At 50.9% G+C, this 16,219-nt stretch overlaps 1 long non-coding RNA gene across 1 annotated transcript in view; it reads left to right on the top strand.

Moving 5' to 3' along the window:
- LOC138288522 (uncharacterized) overlaps nucleotides 1-15,491 on the top strand; it is a 62,545-nt gene extending 47,054 nt beyond the window's left edge. Inside the window, exon 3 of the long non-coding RNA XR_011202434.1 lies at nucleotides 15,364-15,491. This is a non-coding gene — a long non-coding RNA (uncharacterized lncRNA). The remainder of the gene's footprint in view (nucleotides 1-15,363) is intronic.
- The last annotated feature ends 728 nt before the right edge of the window (nucleotides 15,492-16,219 follow it).

Here is a 16,219-nt window from a genome sequence, read left to right as displayed (position 1 = left end):
TGTCAGAAACACAGACTTGCAAGATTTTCTTGTTAGGTCTCAGAAAATCACACACAAAGCACTTCCTATATCCAATATATAAAACAAATTGGAAACTTCTGCAGAAAGAAGCGGTGGCACAGTTGAGACAAATACATCAGGAAAACTTGCAGAATGCTTTAGCTGCTATAAATAGTAGAATGAACACTTTGACCATCCACATACAGACACTTAACAACATTGTTTCATTTGAGATTGACATCATGCAACATGACATGTCATTTTTACAACATGGAGGAATCAGCTTAGGTCCATTACGCAGTTAGGTTGGACATCACAAGTTCTGAAAAGTGGTCACATGCCCTGCTAACACATCAGCTCCAGGGAATTGCTTGCCGTGTTTAATTTGATGCAACAGCAACAAATAATGGCTAAAAAAGAAACAACGTTCATTTTCTTACACATCGAAAAGTTAGAAAATTTGTCTTTCAGTGTGACAGAAACACCATCTGCAATTTGGTTAATACACGGGCAACACTTCATCTTACCTTGTGTTTGAAACACATTCCTGTTGGCAGATGTGAGCAACTAGGAGGTAGTTATATCCATGAGGTGTGGGAGCTACCCTCTATATACAAATGTTTCAATGACAACAAGGTGATCTCTCTTAGCGGAAGACTTCTGTAACTTATTTTGATGAATTGTATACAGCTGTCCTTGAATGGAGCATGTAATGCTTCACCTGCAAATTTAGCAAGTTACCTGAAGGGTGTTCCTGTCCCTTTGATTCGTCTGGCATTCCAGGTGCTCTTGAATGGGAGTTATATGACACTGAATGAAATCAGCTGTTGTGAAATGAGAGCCTGAATTGCCTATGTAGTTTCAGTCTCTCAGATTGTTACATGTTGTGAAAATGTGCTTTTCCTCCGATGCACAAGAAAAAAGCAGCAGAAATTTGGCCTCATATTGCTACTTCAAATGCAAATTTCGATAAGGTGAGCAAGGTCTTTCAAAAACATGTGGTGCTTACATCTATGTGTGAGACATATGCTCTCCAAGTGGCGAGGTCATCTGAAGAGATACAGTCCCTTTTAAATACAAGCTTCCTGAGACATTTCGGTGAACTGATAGGTCACTCTTTTAATGCATCTAACACTGCTGGGATAGTACACTTCTTTAAGGCTGTTAGTTCTGGTTTTGTCAGTACCTTCTCCTCTATATTTGGCATTATACCTTCAGCCATACACTCTATTTTTTTGAGTGCCTTTGGGGGATTCCCTATTACTTTGGCATTAATGTGGCATTTTGCTGCTACTTTTCATTTGCAAAGGCTGCACCATCTCAACAAAAAGGACTGATGGCGCTTCCACCAGCCCAACTGTGTTCTGACTGCATGATGCAATATTTTAGAGCACCACTCTTCGAAGAACTTGAGTCCAACTGGTCTTTGTCATTCAGACCCTTTCTCAAATGCGTGCAGCCAATATTTCAATGCTTTAGTGTTTGTTTGAGATTGTGATTGCTATGGGAAGCTTGCTCTGAGCCAACATTTGTGGATCAAGTGACTCTTGGAGTTACAAGGGATACTGACTACAGGGGATACTGCCACCTTGGCCGGAGCTATGGCTCCCTCACTTTCCATGTCAACAATCTGGTTCCTTTACCATCTGCTGAAGTGGGGTATTCCCTGGATTAATTAGCAATTGATGACATTGACATTTTTAGAAAAGACCATAATTATTGTTGATTGCTGACATTTGGCCTCAATTGATCACGTTTTCCAAAATTTTAAATCAACCTTTTTAATTTGGCTCACATTTTGGTCTGTTTTGATTGTCAACATGGACATTTAGGGGGTCATTCTGACCTCGGCGGTAAAAGTCCTATGCCGCCGGTCAGAACTCCGCCATTCTACCGCCGCGGTAAACCGCCACGGTCATTCTGACCACCAACTGTGAAACCGCCAAAAACCCGACATCCAAGGAAGGCCGCCTCATCAGCGGGCCGCGGAAAACTGGAGATGACCAAACCTCCACCGCCACGCCAACACAAACACGCCCATGCCATTGTGACCCACGAATCCAAGCGGCGGTCTTTCAACCGCGGTATTCCATTGGCGGTACACACCGCTGCGGTCAAAATACACACACATATACAAAACACTGCCACATTGGACAATTTGAAATACACACACCTGACACACATACAAACAACACTCCCACACATCCAATCAACTATAAAACACACACCCACATCACCCACAAACCCCTACGACCGAAGATCAGAGACGAAGGAGAGAGAGACCCATCACAGAATAGAGAGCTACATCACACAGAGGCACACTACACCATCACACACACCACATAGAAGCACAAAGCACCACACACCAACACACTCATCACCACATACACCACCCCACACCTCATCCACACCACCCCATGGCACCCCAAAGGCACCCACGGTTTTCGGACCAAGAACTCCGGGTCATGGTGGAGGAAATAATAAGAGTTGAACCCCAGCTCTTCGGCTCACAGGTGCAGCACACCACTATAGCCAGGAAGGCGGAGCTATGGCAGCGGATCGTGGACAGGGTCAACGCGGTGGGAGAGCATCCCAGAAATCGAGACGACATCCGCAAACGCTGGAACGACTTACGGGGAAAGGTGCGCTCGATGGTCTCGCGACACAACATCGCAGTGCAGAAGACTGGCGGGGGACCCCCACCCACTCCCCCCGAATTCACAGCATGGGAGCAAGAGGTACTAAACATCCTGCATCCTGATGGCCTGCTGGAGTACACAGAGGAATGGACTCCAGTAAGTACAATCTCAACTACTTCACCCCCCCCAGCATGCTAACCCCCACCCTCACCCCCAACCCTCCATCATACATCCTCCCTGAGAATGTCGCTCCAGCACAACCCACCCAACACCAACCCCTGCATGCCACAACAAACTATGGACACCCATCACCTAAGCATGACCACTGCACATACCCCCCCCAAACACCCCCACAACACCTCCCCCAAGGGACTGCCAGCACTGGGGGACAAGGGCACCCATAAATCGCACGCAATAGCACACACAGAAACAATAACCATACTCTCTTACCCCATGCAGGACCCGAACGCCAACACACCGGTCAGGAGGGTCCAGAAATGTCCATCCCCCCCCCGGAAGAGGCCCCCAGTGATGACAGCAGCTCTGTCGACCTGGAACCTGATGACCAGCCCGGACCATCGGGGACCTCTGGACAGTCGGTTCCCCTCAGGCAGCCACAGGCCACAGCAGACCCAACCCCCTCTGGGAACAACAGCACAGCTCCCACCCAGCGGGCCCATGCCTCTGTCTCTAGGACAGGTCAATCAGCAGTGTGTCTGCCACTACAGGGCACCCAGGCTAACCCACCACCCCAACAACAACAGGGACCTGGGGGCAGTGGTAGTGGGCACACCCTCCAGGGGACAGAGGCCGGGGGAAACCGGGCAACTCGGAGGGCTGCTGTGCGACAGGGGGGGAGGAGAGGCCCAGGGAACCCACTCTCCAAGAGGCCCTCACCACCATCATGGCAGCCTACCACCACTCCCAAGAGACGATGGCGATGGTACTGGCCAGGTTCCAGGAGATCCAGGCACAGCAGGAGGAACGCTACATGGGGTTCACCAATCAACTCACCAACATCTCTACCGCTATGGGGAGCATAGTCCAGGCCCTCAACTGGATAGAAGACACGTTGCGGGACCATGTGGCACCACACAGGGCCCCTGTCACTAGCCCGGACCAGGAACAGCCTACCACCTCCGCCGGCACTAGTGGACAGGAGGCCCCACCACAACGACAGGCCACCAGAACCCCACCTCCTGCTGAAGAACAACCACCCCGCAAGAGGAGCCTGAGATCAAAAAAATAGACAGAGTAGGATGTCAAGACCCCCGCCAGCATGAGATACCCCCTGAAGTCATCCCACTGTCCCACATTGCCACCCTGTCCAACCTTGAACTGCCCCTGCTCCATCCTTCCACAGGCATATGGACAATGCACCTGTGAGACTGAGAACTGGTCTCTGCCATGGACATTACTCCACCCCCACCCATCACCGTGTTAATATCATGTACCATTATCTAGCACAAAAAATAAATCACTCAATGCACTGAAATCAATCAGGAGTCAGCCTGTATTATTTACAAATGTATAACACAGTACAGATCAATTATGTTCTGTTAACTTTGTGCTGAACACATACCGAGATCAATAAGCATTAGTCCATGGGCTAACCAAGCAGAAGTCACGCAGTGGGTCATACAGCACTGAAAAGGGAAGGGAAAATCAAACATCAGTTTAAAAGAACTGGGGGGTCATAGACAAAGTTGAGATGCAGGAGGCTTTCAGGAAAAGTAAAATGGCGTGGGTGAATCTTACCTGTGTGCTACTGAAAATACTGTTGGATAACTCTGTCCCTGTTGTCTGTGTCGTCCTCTGAGTCTTCCTCCTCTTCACTCTCCGCAGGCTCCACAGCTGCTTCAACACCACCATCTGGACCATCCTCCTGCAGGAAAGGCACCTGACGTCGCAATGCCAGATTGTGAAGCATACAGCAGGCCACGATGATCTGGCACACCTTCTTTGGTGAGTACATCAGGGATCCCCCTGTCATATGCAGGCACCTAAACCTGGCCTTCAGGAGGCCAAAGGTCCTTTCTATGATCCTCCTAGTTCGCCCATGGGCCTCATTGTACCGTTCCTCTGCCCTGGTCCGGGGATTCCTCACTGGGGTCAATAGCCAAGGCAGGTTGGGGTAACCAGAGTCACCTATTAGCCACACACGTTGTCCCTGTAGCTGTTCCATCATATGAGGGATGCTGCTATTACGCATCACATACGCGTCATGCACTGAACCAGGGAACTTGGCATTCACATGGGAGATGTACTGGTCAGCCAAACAGACCACCTGGACGTTCATAGAATGGTAATTTTTCCTGTTTCTGTACACCTGCTCATCGTCTTTTGGGGGGACTAAGGCCACATGGGTCCCATCAATGGCACCAATTATGTTGGGAATATGTCCCAGGGCATAAAAATCACCCTTCACAGTGGCCAAATCAACCTCCTCAGGGAATATAATGTAACTCCGCATGTGTTTCGTCAGGGCAGACAACACTCTAGACAAAACTTTAGAAAACATGAGCTGAGACATTCCAGATGACATGGCCACTGTTGTCTGGAATGAGCCACTTGCAAGAAAATGGAGGACTGACAGCACCTGCACCAGAGGGGGAATTCCTGTGGGTTGGCGGATGGGGGACATCAGGGCTGGCTCCAACTGGGCACACAGTTCATGTATAGTGGCACGGTCAAGTCGGTATTGTAGGATGATGTGGCGTTCTTCCATTGTCGACAGGTCCACCAGCGGTCGGTACACGCGAGGATTCATCCTTCTCCTCGCAAGTCCCAGCGGACGGTGCCTAGGAAGGACAACATGGAGCACAGAGTCAAGCAAATCACAGGTACGTTCACCACAGCTTGCATAGCACACGGTTATCTATGTATTGAAAGGCGTGTATGTGTGGCAATGCAAGGCCTAGGCCTGTGTGACGCAGTAGAAATTATGCCATGTGGGCCCTTGAAATGGCGGCTGCCTGACCTGTGAAGAGGGACAATGGGATGTGAGGTCAATGCGCTGGCGGAGCACACCGTGGCGGTCGAAGACCGCTATACGAAGCCGCATTGGTTAACATTGAAGCCTATGGGTTTCAGGAGCCAATGACGAGGTGCGCCGGCGGTCGCGGTACGCACCGCCGCGGGCGTGACCGCCATTTTCTATCTGCTTAATCACTCGAGACCTGATCATCCACAGGAGAGGACCTTAGCTGCAAGTGCTGCTGTGACCTCGGTCTGGAAGTGACAATGGCTGCTGCGACTGGGGAAAGGGCCCCTGCCTTCACGTCTGAAGAGTTGGAGAAGCTCGTGGATGGGGTCCTCCCCCAGTATGCGTTACTCTACGGTCCTCCAGACCAACAGGTAAGTACACCGGGTGAACATGGAATGGGCGATGCCTGTGTGGAGTGGGGTGGATGTAAGTTGGTGGGGTGGGGGGCGAATGAGGAGTGCAACGCACGACAGATGAGAGCATGTGCCATATGGCAAAGTTGGGGAGGGGGGGCCAATCGCATCTAACATGCAGTAAATTGATGAATGTTTTCTTCCCACCCTGTACATGTCACATAGGTCAGCGCCCATCAAAAAGTCGAGATTTGGCGTGCCATCGCCAAGGAAGTCCGGGCCCTGGGGGTCCACGTCAGACGGGGCACCCACTGCCGCAAGAGGTGGGAGGACATCCGCCGCGGGACCAGGAAGACCGCCGAGTCACTGCTGGGGATGGCCTCCCAACCTAGGAGGGGTGCCAGTCGTACCCTGACCCCCCTGATGTCCCGGATCCTGGCGGTGGCCTACCCTGATTTGGATGGGTGCTTGAGGACATCACAGCAGACACAAGGGGGTGAGTATCAGCACATTCTGCTATCTTTCTGCACAGTGGAGGCGTCTGGGTGGGGGAGGAGGGTTGTGGGTGACATTAGGCCAGGGCGCTTTCTGTAGTGTAGTCCTCTCCCTTAGGCATGGCCCTGTGCTCCCGGCCCCCACCTCTGTAGGGTCACAAGTACAGTTATTGATGGTCCAGCCTCACACATGTGCGCGTTTGTCGTCTCTAGACCTGTTGTCCTAGTCAGAAGTACTGAGTAGTGTACCCCGAATGCGCGGCTTAGTGCATGAGGCTCCTGTGTCTGTCCTCTCCGCCAACGGTGTTGACATTGCATGCACTCAACCTGGTCTTCTTTTTTCTCCCCCCACCCTTCTTCTTCATCTTCTTGTGCATGTGTGCATTAGCATCATCAGGTGGAGGAGATTTGGCATCGGAGCACGAGGGAGCTGCAAGTCACAAGGCCCCTGTGGGCCCAGGAACAGACACCGAGGGCACCAGTGATCCGGAGGGCGAGGGGAGCACCACAACGGGGACCGGTGGTGAGACCAGCGACACAGACACGTCCTCGGATGGGTGCTCCCTAGCGGTGGCGGCAACATCCGTGCCCCCCGCCTCTACAGGTACAGCCTCCACCCAGCGCACCAGCCCCGCCCTCCCTGCAGCCCCTCAACCTATGCTCCGTGCCCGCTCGCCCAGGAAGGCGGGCGTCTCCTTCGCCCCAGGCACCTCAGCCCCTGCCCCTGTCACCCCTGCTGCCCTCAGTGCGGAGCTCAGTGACCTCCTGAGGACGCTCATTGTTGGGCAGACTACCCTTTTGAATGCCATCCAGGGGGTAGAAAGGGAGGTGCATCGGAGCAATGCCTACCTGGAGGGCATTCATTCGGGTCAGACTGCCCATCAACGATCGTTCAATGCTCTGGCCTCAGCACTGACGGCAGCCATTGTCCCTGTTTCCAGCCTCCCTCTTCTGACTGCCTCCAGCCTGTCTCTGTCTCCTGTTCCTCAGCCTATCCCATCCACACCATCTGACCAGCCTGCACACACCTCAACACCCAAGGGCAGCTCATCCAGACACAAGCACCACAGATCCCACAAACACTCACCCAAGCAACACCCAGATGCAGACATTCCAACAGTCACTACCACCTCTGTGTCCCCCTCCTCCTCGTCTCCCTCCTCCCTCCCTGTGACGTCTACACTCACACCTGCATGCACACCAACATCAGCCAGTGCTTCCATCACCACCACACCCTCCAGTACAGTCCGCACGCGTGCAGTCACCACCCCCACTGCCATTTACACGTCCCCTGTGTCCTCTCCCACTGTGTCTGTCACCCCCTCTTCCAAGACACACAAACGCAGGCAGCCACCCACCCAACAGACATCCACCTCACGACAGCCTACAGCACCAGCACCTTCACCCAATGACAGCACACCTGACTCTCCTACAACCACATCCTCTTCCTCCACTCCCATCACCACTTCTCCTACCCTTTACCTTGGCCCTAAAAAAGTTTTCCTGGCTAATCTTAACCTCTTTCCCTCCGATGACCCACCCCCTCCATCTGCAAAGAGTCCCAAGAGCACCTCAGCCACCACCAGCCCAGCTTTGAGTGTCACTGTTGTGCATGGGTTCTGGAGTCCACCCTTTGCCAGCAGTGACACCTCAATCAGCAGCAAGGACACATCCAGCCCCCCCCCAGGCAAGAGGACCAGGAAACAAAAGGGCCGCCGTGCGAGGACTGACACGGCTGCCCCCAAGGAGCAAAGTTCGCCCACTTCACCAGCCACAACATCTAGGGGAGGCAAGGGCCTGAGAGCCCCATCTAAGGAGCGAAAGGGCAGCAGGGCGGAGAAGTCAGCCAGCAGGAGCGCGGAGCAGGTGGGCCCCACATGCCACATCCCAGCTGTAAGGGAGGACACCAAAGGGCCCAGGACTCCGTCACCGAAGGGTCCAGAAACATCACGGTCGGAGGGCGACTGAGCAGGGAGTCCAGCCCAGGTCTGGCTTCCTTGAATTACTGGATGAGCACCGCTGAACAGGGCCTGCCGTGCAGAAGAGCACCGCTGAACAGGGCCCCGCCGTGAAGATAGGCACCGCTGAAGAGGGCCCCGCCGTGAAGATAGGCACCGCTGAACAGGGCCCCGCCGTGCAGAAGAGCACCGCTGAAGAGGGCCCGCCATGCAGAAGAGCACCGCTGAACAGGGCCCCGCCGTGAAGATAGGCACCGCTGAAGAGGGCCCCGCCGTGCAGAAGAGCACCGCTGAACAGGGCCCCGCCGTGAAGATAGGCACCGCTGAAGAGGGCCCCGCCGTGAAGATAGGCACCGCTGAACAGGGCCCCGCCGTGCAGAAGAGCACCGCTGAAGAGGGCCCGCCGTGCAGAAGAGCACCGCTGAACAGGGCCCCGCCGTGAAGATAGGCACCGCTGAAGAGGGCCCCGCCGTGAAGATAGGCACCGCTGAACAGGGCCCCGCCGTGCAGAAGAGCACCGCTGAAGAGGGCCCGCCATGCAGAAGAGCACTGCTGAACAGGGCCCCGCCGTGAAGATAGGCACCGCTGAAGAGGGCCCCGCCGTGCAGAAGAGCACTGCTGAACAGGGCCCCGCCGTGAAGATAGGCACCGCTGAAGAGGGCCCCGCCGTGAAGATAGGCACCGCTGAACAGGGCCCCGCCGTGCAGAAGAGCACCGCTGAAGAGGGCCCGCCGTGCAGAAGAGCACCGCTGAACAGGGCCCCGCCGTGAAGATAGGCACCGCTGAAGAGGGCCCGCCGTGAAGATAGGCCCCGCTGAACAGGGCCCCGCCGTGCAGAAGAGCACCGCTGAAGAGGGCCCGCCGTGCAGAAGAGCACCGCTGAACAGGGCCCCGCCGTGAAGATAGGCACCGCTGAAGAGGGCCCCGCCGTGCAGAAGAGCACCGCTGAACAGGGCCCCGCCGTGAAGATAGGCACAGCTGAAGAGGGCCCCGCCGGGAAGATAGGCACCACTGAACAGGGCCCTGCCGTGCAGAAGAGCACCGCTGAAGAGGGCCCGCCGTGCAGAAGAGCACCGCTGAACAGGGCCCCGCCGTGAAGATAGGCACCGCTGAACAGGGCCCCGCCGTCTCAAGCACCGCTCCGCTGGGCCCTTCCTGTCAAGCACCGCTCCGCTGGGCACCGCCGTCTCAAGCACCGCTCCGCTGGGCACCGCCGTCTCAAGCACCGCTCCGCTGGGCACCGCCGTCTCAAGCACCGCTCCGCTGGGCCCCGCCGTCTCAGGCACCGCTCCGCTGGGCCCTTCCTGTCAAGCACCGCTCCGCTGGGCCCCGCCATCTCAAGCACCGCTCCGCTGGGCCCTTCCTGTCAAGCACCGCTCCGCTGGGCCCTTCCTGTCAAGCACCGCTCCGCTGGGCCCCGCCGTCTCAAGCACCGCTCCACTGGGCCCTTCCTGTCAAGCACCGCTCCGCTGGGCCCTTCCTGTCAAGCACCGCTCCGCTGGGCCCCGCTGTCTCAAGCACCGCTCCGCTGGGCCCTTCCTGTCAAGCACCGTTTATGGTTCACTGTGCCCACCATGCCTCCTCCTTGACCAGTGGAGACTGTCATCCACCTGATGGACTGTGGCTTTGCACTCCCCAGGATGGCACAGTGGGCAGCCCACCCACTGTAGAGACTTGAGAGACTGTGGCTTTGCACTCCCCAGGATGGCACAGTGGGCAACCCACCCACTGTAGAGACTTGAGAGACTGTGGCTTTGCACTCCCCAGGATGGCACAGTGGGCAGCCCACCCACTGTAGAGACTTGAGAGACTGTGGCTTTGCACTCCCCAGGATGGCACAGTGGGCAGCCCACCCACTGTAGAGACTTGAGAGACTGTGGCTTTGCACTCCCCAGGATGGCACAGTGGGCAGCCAACCCACTGTAGAGACTTGAGAGACTGTGGCTTTGCACTCTCCAGGATGGCACAGTGGGCAGCCCACCCACTGTAGAGACTTGAGAGACTGTGGCTTTGCACTCCCCAGGATGGCACAGTGGGCATGGTGGCCCCTTCGTGGATCTGGCGTCGTGGACTCATGTGGCTGTGGTGCCCCCCCCTTCCCTTCCCCCTGAGGTACCTGTAGTTTTTTCATCAGATGCCCCTGCAGTGTTCTCTCCAAAGGACTCAGGTCTCCTGTGTGGGCTTTGCCCTTGTGTCGCTACACTGTGGCCCACGGACTATTCTATTTAATTTTGATGTACAGGACTAATTGCCTCGGTTCTCCATGGCAGTGTATATAGTATTATTTTGGTATGGATATTTTGCATAGTTGACCTATATTTATCAGAGCCTATTTTTTACATAAATTTTTCTTCACAATTTAATTATGTCTTTGCATTTTTCAGGGGGGTTTGGGTGGTGTCACTGTGCATTGTTGCTCTGCATTGGTGTGTACATAGTTTGGGGGGGTGGGGGTCGCATATGTGTGTGGCCGTGACCTTTCCTCCTCCCCCCTCCCGTGTGTCGTAGGTGCAGTACTCACCGTTGTCGTCTGCGCCGGCATTCGTACTCGTGGTAGATGAGAAGGTAGACGAGAGCAGGTAGGATGTTTAATTCGGGTTCCATGCTGTCCTCCGTACTCGTGGAGTGTGTTTTGGTGAGCGTTTTCCCATTCGTGGTCTGTTTCCGCCGTGTTTTTATCGGCGGGGCTCCCGCCCCGGAAAAGGTGGCGGATTGGTGAGTTATGATAGTGTGGGCGGTACATTGTCCTCCGCCTGCCTGTTGGCGGTGACCGCCGCGCTGTTTGTCTGTACCGCCGTGGCGGTCGGAGTGTTAATGCGGCGGGCTGTGTTGGCGGTTCCCGCCAGGGTCAGAATTCAATTTTTTCGACTGCCGGCCTGTTGGCGGGTTGGCCGCCGCTTTATCACCGACCGCCAGGGTTAGAATGACCCCCTTAATCTCATTCACTGCATTTGAGCTTACTTTTAATAACTAACGCAGGATAGGTGATTTTAGTATTGGGTTTTATTATAGACCTCTGAACCCTTGAAACAACAGTTGGGAGGGTGTTGAGAGGTTGTTTTAGCATTTTACACTGCACAGTATTTAGCTCTAGGCCTGATGCCTGTGCCCTTTTACCTAGTTACATTTCACTTTTATTCCTTTTATTATTTTAGCAAAGCTTTGTTTTAGTTGATTTGTTTTTTTACACCTTTTATCAGTTGTCCTTCCTTGCAGAATCTGTTATTCATTTCTTTGCATGGCATATTCATCCTCTGCTCAACCCTCAGCTGCACATGATGTTTACCGGGTATTGCTGGTCCAAAGGGAACATTGTCTACAGTTCACAGAACAATATGTGTTGTCATATCAGGGCAGTTCTTAGAATAACAGATATGTTATTATAAAACATCACATTGCCTACATCATCTTAGAGGAGACATTCCTTGTCGGTTTCTCATCTCATGCTGCACATCGTCGCAGTTTCTGCCAAAACCTTTTGGTTCTTCTTCGTCTATTTGGGAGGACCCTCAGTAGACTAACATATCTCTTCTTTGCTTCCTCACAGGTATGGGGTTAGGCTTTCTTTCCCGGGACCAGAAGGGTAGATTAGGGCTACCACTGCTACCTACTCTTATTTAGAAACTTAGTAGTTTAGGCAGGGATGTTAGGCATACTACCAAGACAATATAGTGGGGCTCTTTTATGTTTCATTCTTTTGGTCACTGATGCAATAACGCTGTGTTTCGTTATCCTCATAATCGCAATTCATGCCTTCCTACGTAGAATGCAGACATAAATGAAATGTTCAAATTGAGTATAAGCTGATTTTGCCATGTGTAAAGGAAAGACCACAAGCACTTTAGCACTGGCTAGCAGTTATACAGTGCATAAAGTCCTAAAGCCAACAAAAACAAATTCAGTAAAACAGGTGGTGAAGGCTAACATTCTGGGGTGACCCTATAGAGAGGGCCATGTCCAACACCATGGAATTGTATACAACAGATTTTGTGGACTGTTTATAATTGGATTCTGTCACTGTTAGCTATTTGTCGTTCACCAATAGTAAACACTAGTGTTTGCTAACCTGTGAAATTCCCAAAATTCTTAAAATGTCTTGTGATATACCACTGGAGATTGTTTTTACATGATTATAAAAGAAACAAGAGATATTTTCTGCTCAAATAAGTTTTCCAGATGGTATCTGGTGTGACTTTTTAACATGAAATGCGTGTGTCCTTAAAAAAAGTCAAGCAAGATACCAAAAAAAACAGATTTCGCTCTTTAAGTGCCATTTACTGTAATTGAATTTTGTGAAGCTTCATGAAAAAATTAAGGGCCATATTTATACTTTTTGACACAAAACTGCGCTAACGCAGTTTTGCGTTAAAAGAATTAGCTCCAGCTAACGCCATTCTGAAGCGCCATGCGGGCGCCGTATTTAATCAATGACGTTAGCCGGCGTTAGCCGGCGTTAGCCACCGGCGCTGCCTGGTGTGCGTGGAAAAAAACGACGTACACCAGGCAGCGCCGGCGTAGGGGGATATGGGGCTTGGGCGTCAAGAAATGGGGCAAGTCGGGTTGAGGCAATTTTTTCGCCTCAACCCGATTTGCGCCATTTTTTTTCACTCCCAACCCCCATAGAAATAACTCCTGTCTTAGCAAAGACAGGAGTCATGCCCCCTTGCCCAATGGCCATGCCCAGGGGACTTCTGTCCCCTGGGCATGGTCATTGGGCATAGTGGCATGTAGGGGGGCACAAATCAGGCCCCCCTATGCCACAAAAAAAAAAAAAAAAAAACACTTACCTGAACTTACCTTAATGTCCCTGGGATGGGTCCCTCCAGCCTTGGGTGTCCTCCTGGGGTGGGCAAGGGTGACAGGGGGGGTCCCCGGGGGCATGGAAGGGCACCTCTGGGCTCCTTCAGAGCCCACAGGTCCCTTAACGCCTGCCTTTTGCAGGTGCTAAAAAACGGCGCAAAAGCGGCCGTACCTCATATTTTTTGACCCGCCCACTCCCGGGCGTGAATTTTGCCTGGGAGTATAAATCCGACGCACATGCCTCGGAGTCGATTTTTTAGACGTGAACGCCTACCTTGCATCTCATTAACGCAAAGTAGGTGTCCACGCTAAAAAATGACGCAAACTCCATGGACTGTGGCGCTAGACGCGTCTAACGCCAAAGTATAAATATGGAGTTAGTTTTGCGTCGAAATTGCGTCAAAAAAAACGACGCAATTCCGGCGCAAACGGAGTATAAATATGCCCCTAAGCATTTTGCACACCCTCAAGAAAATGTCATTAAGTTCAGTTTCCAACGTCCTTCTGAAGAATGATAGGTTAGATTATCAAGGCTATACTGGGGTCATTCCATAGAAAAAGATGCTGTGCATCCAGGGGCACCCTTCATGTTTCATCGTGTGGATTTTTGTTGGTAAATGGTCTGCAGATTTGTAAATTTGAGGTATTTTTGACAATATGTAATTTAGGACCTTGTTGTAGTGGGCATATGCATGTTACATGGTGCATAGTGCATAGAACCTTAAAATTAGCTACAGATCTCACAGGAAACCAATAGAGTGTTATAATTCAGGTGCAATGTGACCTTTCCTCTTCAAAGTGAGGACTTATCCTATTGCCTAAATTTCTATACGTTACATTCAAATGCTTATGTTTACGACGCATGGACAGAATGACAATTGTTGATTGCATTGACCTTGGGAAAGACGTACTGCACTGAGCTGAAAGTAATGTATACGTTTCTATATTTTCATGATTCTGTTGTCGCTGTCCAGAATATTTATATTACCATGTGGTTTACCTAGCACTGGAAGTACAGCTTTGGCACCAGAACGGCTAATTAAATTCTATCTTACCCATTCTTAGACTTGACAAAGGGCAATTATTCGATATTCCGAAAATTATACCTCACTTGTTAACCGAGCAATCAGTGGCACTTTTACCAATATGTTTAGTCACCTCATTAGGACAATGTGGTCCAAGGTACTTTAGTCTAGTAATAAATCTTAGAGAATCGGGACAGCATGGTACCCTTCATCCAGGTCCCTAAATTCTGTACACATTTGCTGCCTTTAGGCTTCTAAATCCAGACTAGCATTTATAGAACCCCTACCAGGAGCCTCTGTGCAGACCTTGCAGCCATTCTTGTCACTGACATTTCTATTAACAAAAATATGTCAATGTGAATTATAGATATTTTAAAGAGCGACCATGGCTCTGTCCTTACTAGGACTATCGGCTCTTTGCTCAATTTCTGTTTTAACGAAATTAAGAGTTGTGTTCCACACAAATCGCTAAATCTGAAAAGCTGGCAAAAGACCATACCTAAGATCAACAACATAAGGGACAAGGAGTTTCAAGGTTCATGCGTTACTTAGCGTTGAGTGGAAATACTCTGTGTGCAACCAAGATTCTAATGTATAGGACATCTTGTGTATAAATGTATGTTGATGTGTGCAAGCCATTCTGATGGACGTTTATGTGATGTTGATGAGTAAAGCCTTTTTTACAGTTATTTGCATCATTCCCGTTAGATGCTGGTAACAATTCCTACCTCATGGTAGGTGCACAAGCACTTTTTAAAGATGTTGCCATATGGAAGTTTGCTTGGACCCCCTCTACTTATTATGAGTGTGATCGATGTACTGAGAGGTTATAAGCTTGCGATGATTCATTCATCATTACACTTTTTTAATGCAGCACTTTGTTTCTGCTGCTGTGTAATGCCAAAGAGAGGTGTATTTCATGATCTATGGGAATGCACCAATAGGTGTTGCATTTTTCATGTTTCTATCAGTAGATCCACGGTTGAGTCGTCTTTTTATTCTGTTGTTCCTGGCACATCTTTTCAGAGGCAGATTTCGTACTGTACAGTAAGACTATTTTATTAGCGGGCAATTCCTTAACGTATTTTCCATTCTCCTATCACAAAAGGAATATACCGACAAATCGAATCACATTTGTAGAAAATCTCCCATCAGGAAAAGTAATATATGAATTACGAGCAACTGATCGTGACATAGATGATCGAGTAAATTATGAATTTGTGGAAAATTACAAAGGTTTTTCCATTAATGGAGGTAAGTGAAATCCTACAGTAAACATGTTTTCCCTTTATGTGTAGTCTGGAGGACAGAGACAACACCATCTAAGAGCTGCACTTAAAATGTGTCCACTTTATAGAATGCAAGAAAAGAGAGGGTGGAGTTTTGGTGTGTCTAAAAATAACATGAGGCGTTACACAGTACAACACACATAAAAATCACTCAGAAAGCCAAAAGGTATAGCTTTTTGTAAATTAAATTAGTTATCGAATTGGTTGGTGAGCTAATGTTTGTATGACTGTATTGAGTGAATGAATGGTTGGGTGACTGCCAGAGGCAATGGATATATGGACGACTAAGTGAGTGCTAGGAATGATAAATGAGTGAGTGCATTGATGATGGGGCCGTATTTGAAATGTTTACAAAATCTGGAGCATGGCTTACCAAACACCAGGTACAAAATCAGAAGCGCAAATTAGAATGGAGTGAGAATGGAGACATTCCAGGTTGTACTGCTGCTCTCACCCCAAATGTTGACGTGTGGAGAGATGCCTCCTACTGCTTTACAGGCACTGGGGCGGCTTGTCAATCTTGCCCTTCACTAGAAGTGCAGAAGGTATGCTTCTGCTGCTAAAGAGTCTTTAGAACAGCTGGCGGCTCTAGTCATTCAGTGGAAACGCGAATGATGCACTCCTGCTGCCTACCTTTCACTGAAGTTGCAGAGTGGATACACCTGCTGCTCTTGG

Source organism: Pleurodeles waltl, chromosome 4_1 (assembly GCF_031143425.1).
Source record: "Pleurodeles waltl isolate 20211129_DDA chromosome 4_1, aPleWal1.hap1.20221129, whole genome shotgun sequence".
Taxonomy (NCBI): domain Eukaryota; kingdom Metazoa; phylum Chordata; class Amphibia; order Caudata; family Salamandridae; genus Pleurodeles; species Pleurodeles waltl.
Note: the sequence above shows the minus strand (reverse complement) of the source record. Positions and strands in the feature narration are given on the sequence as shown.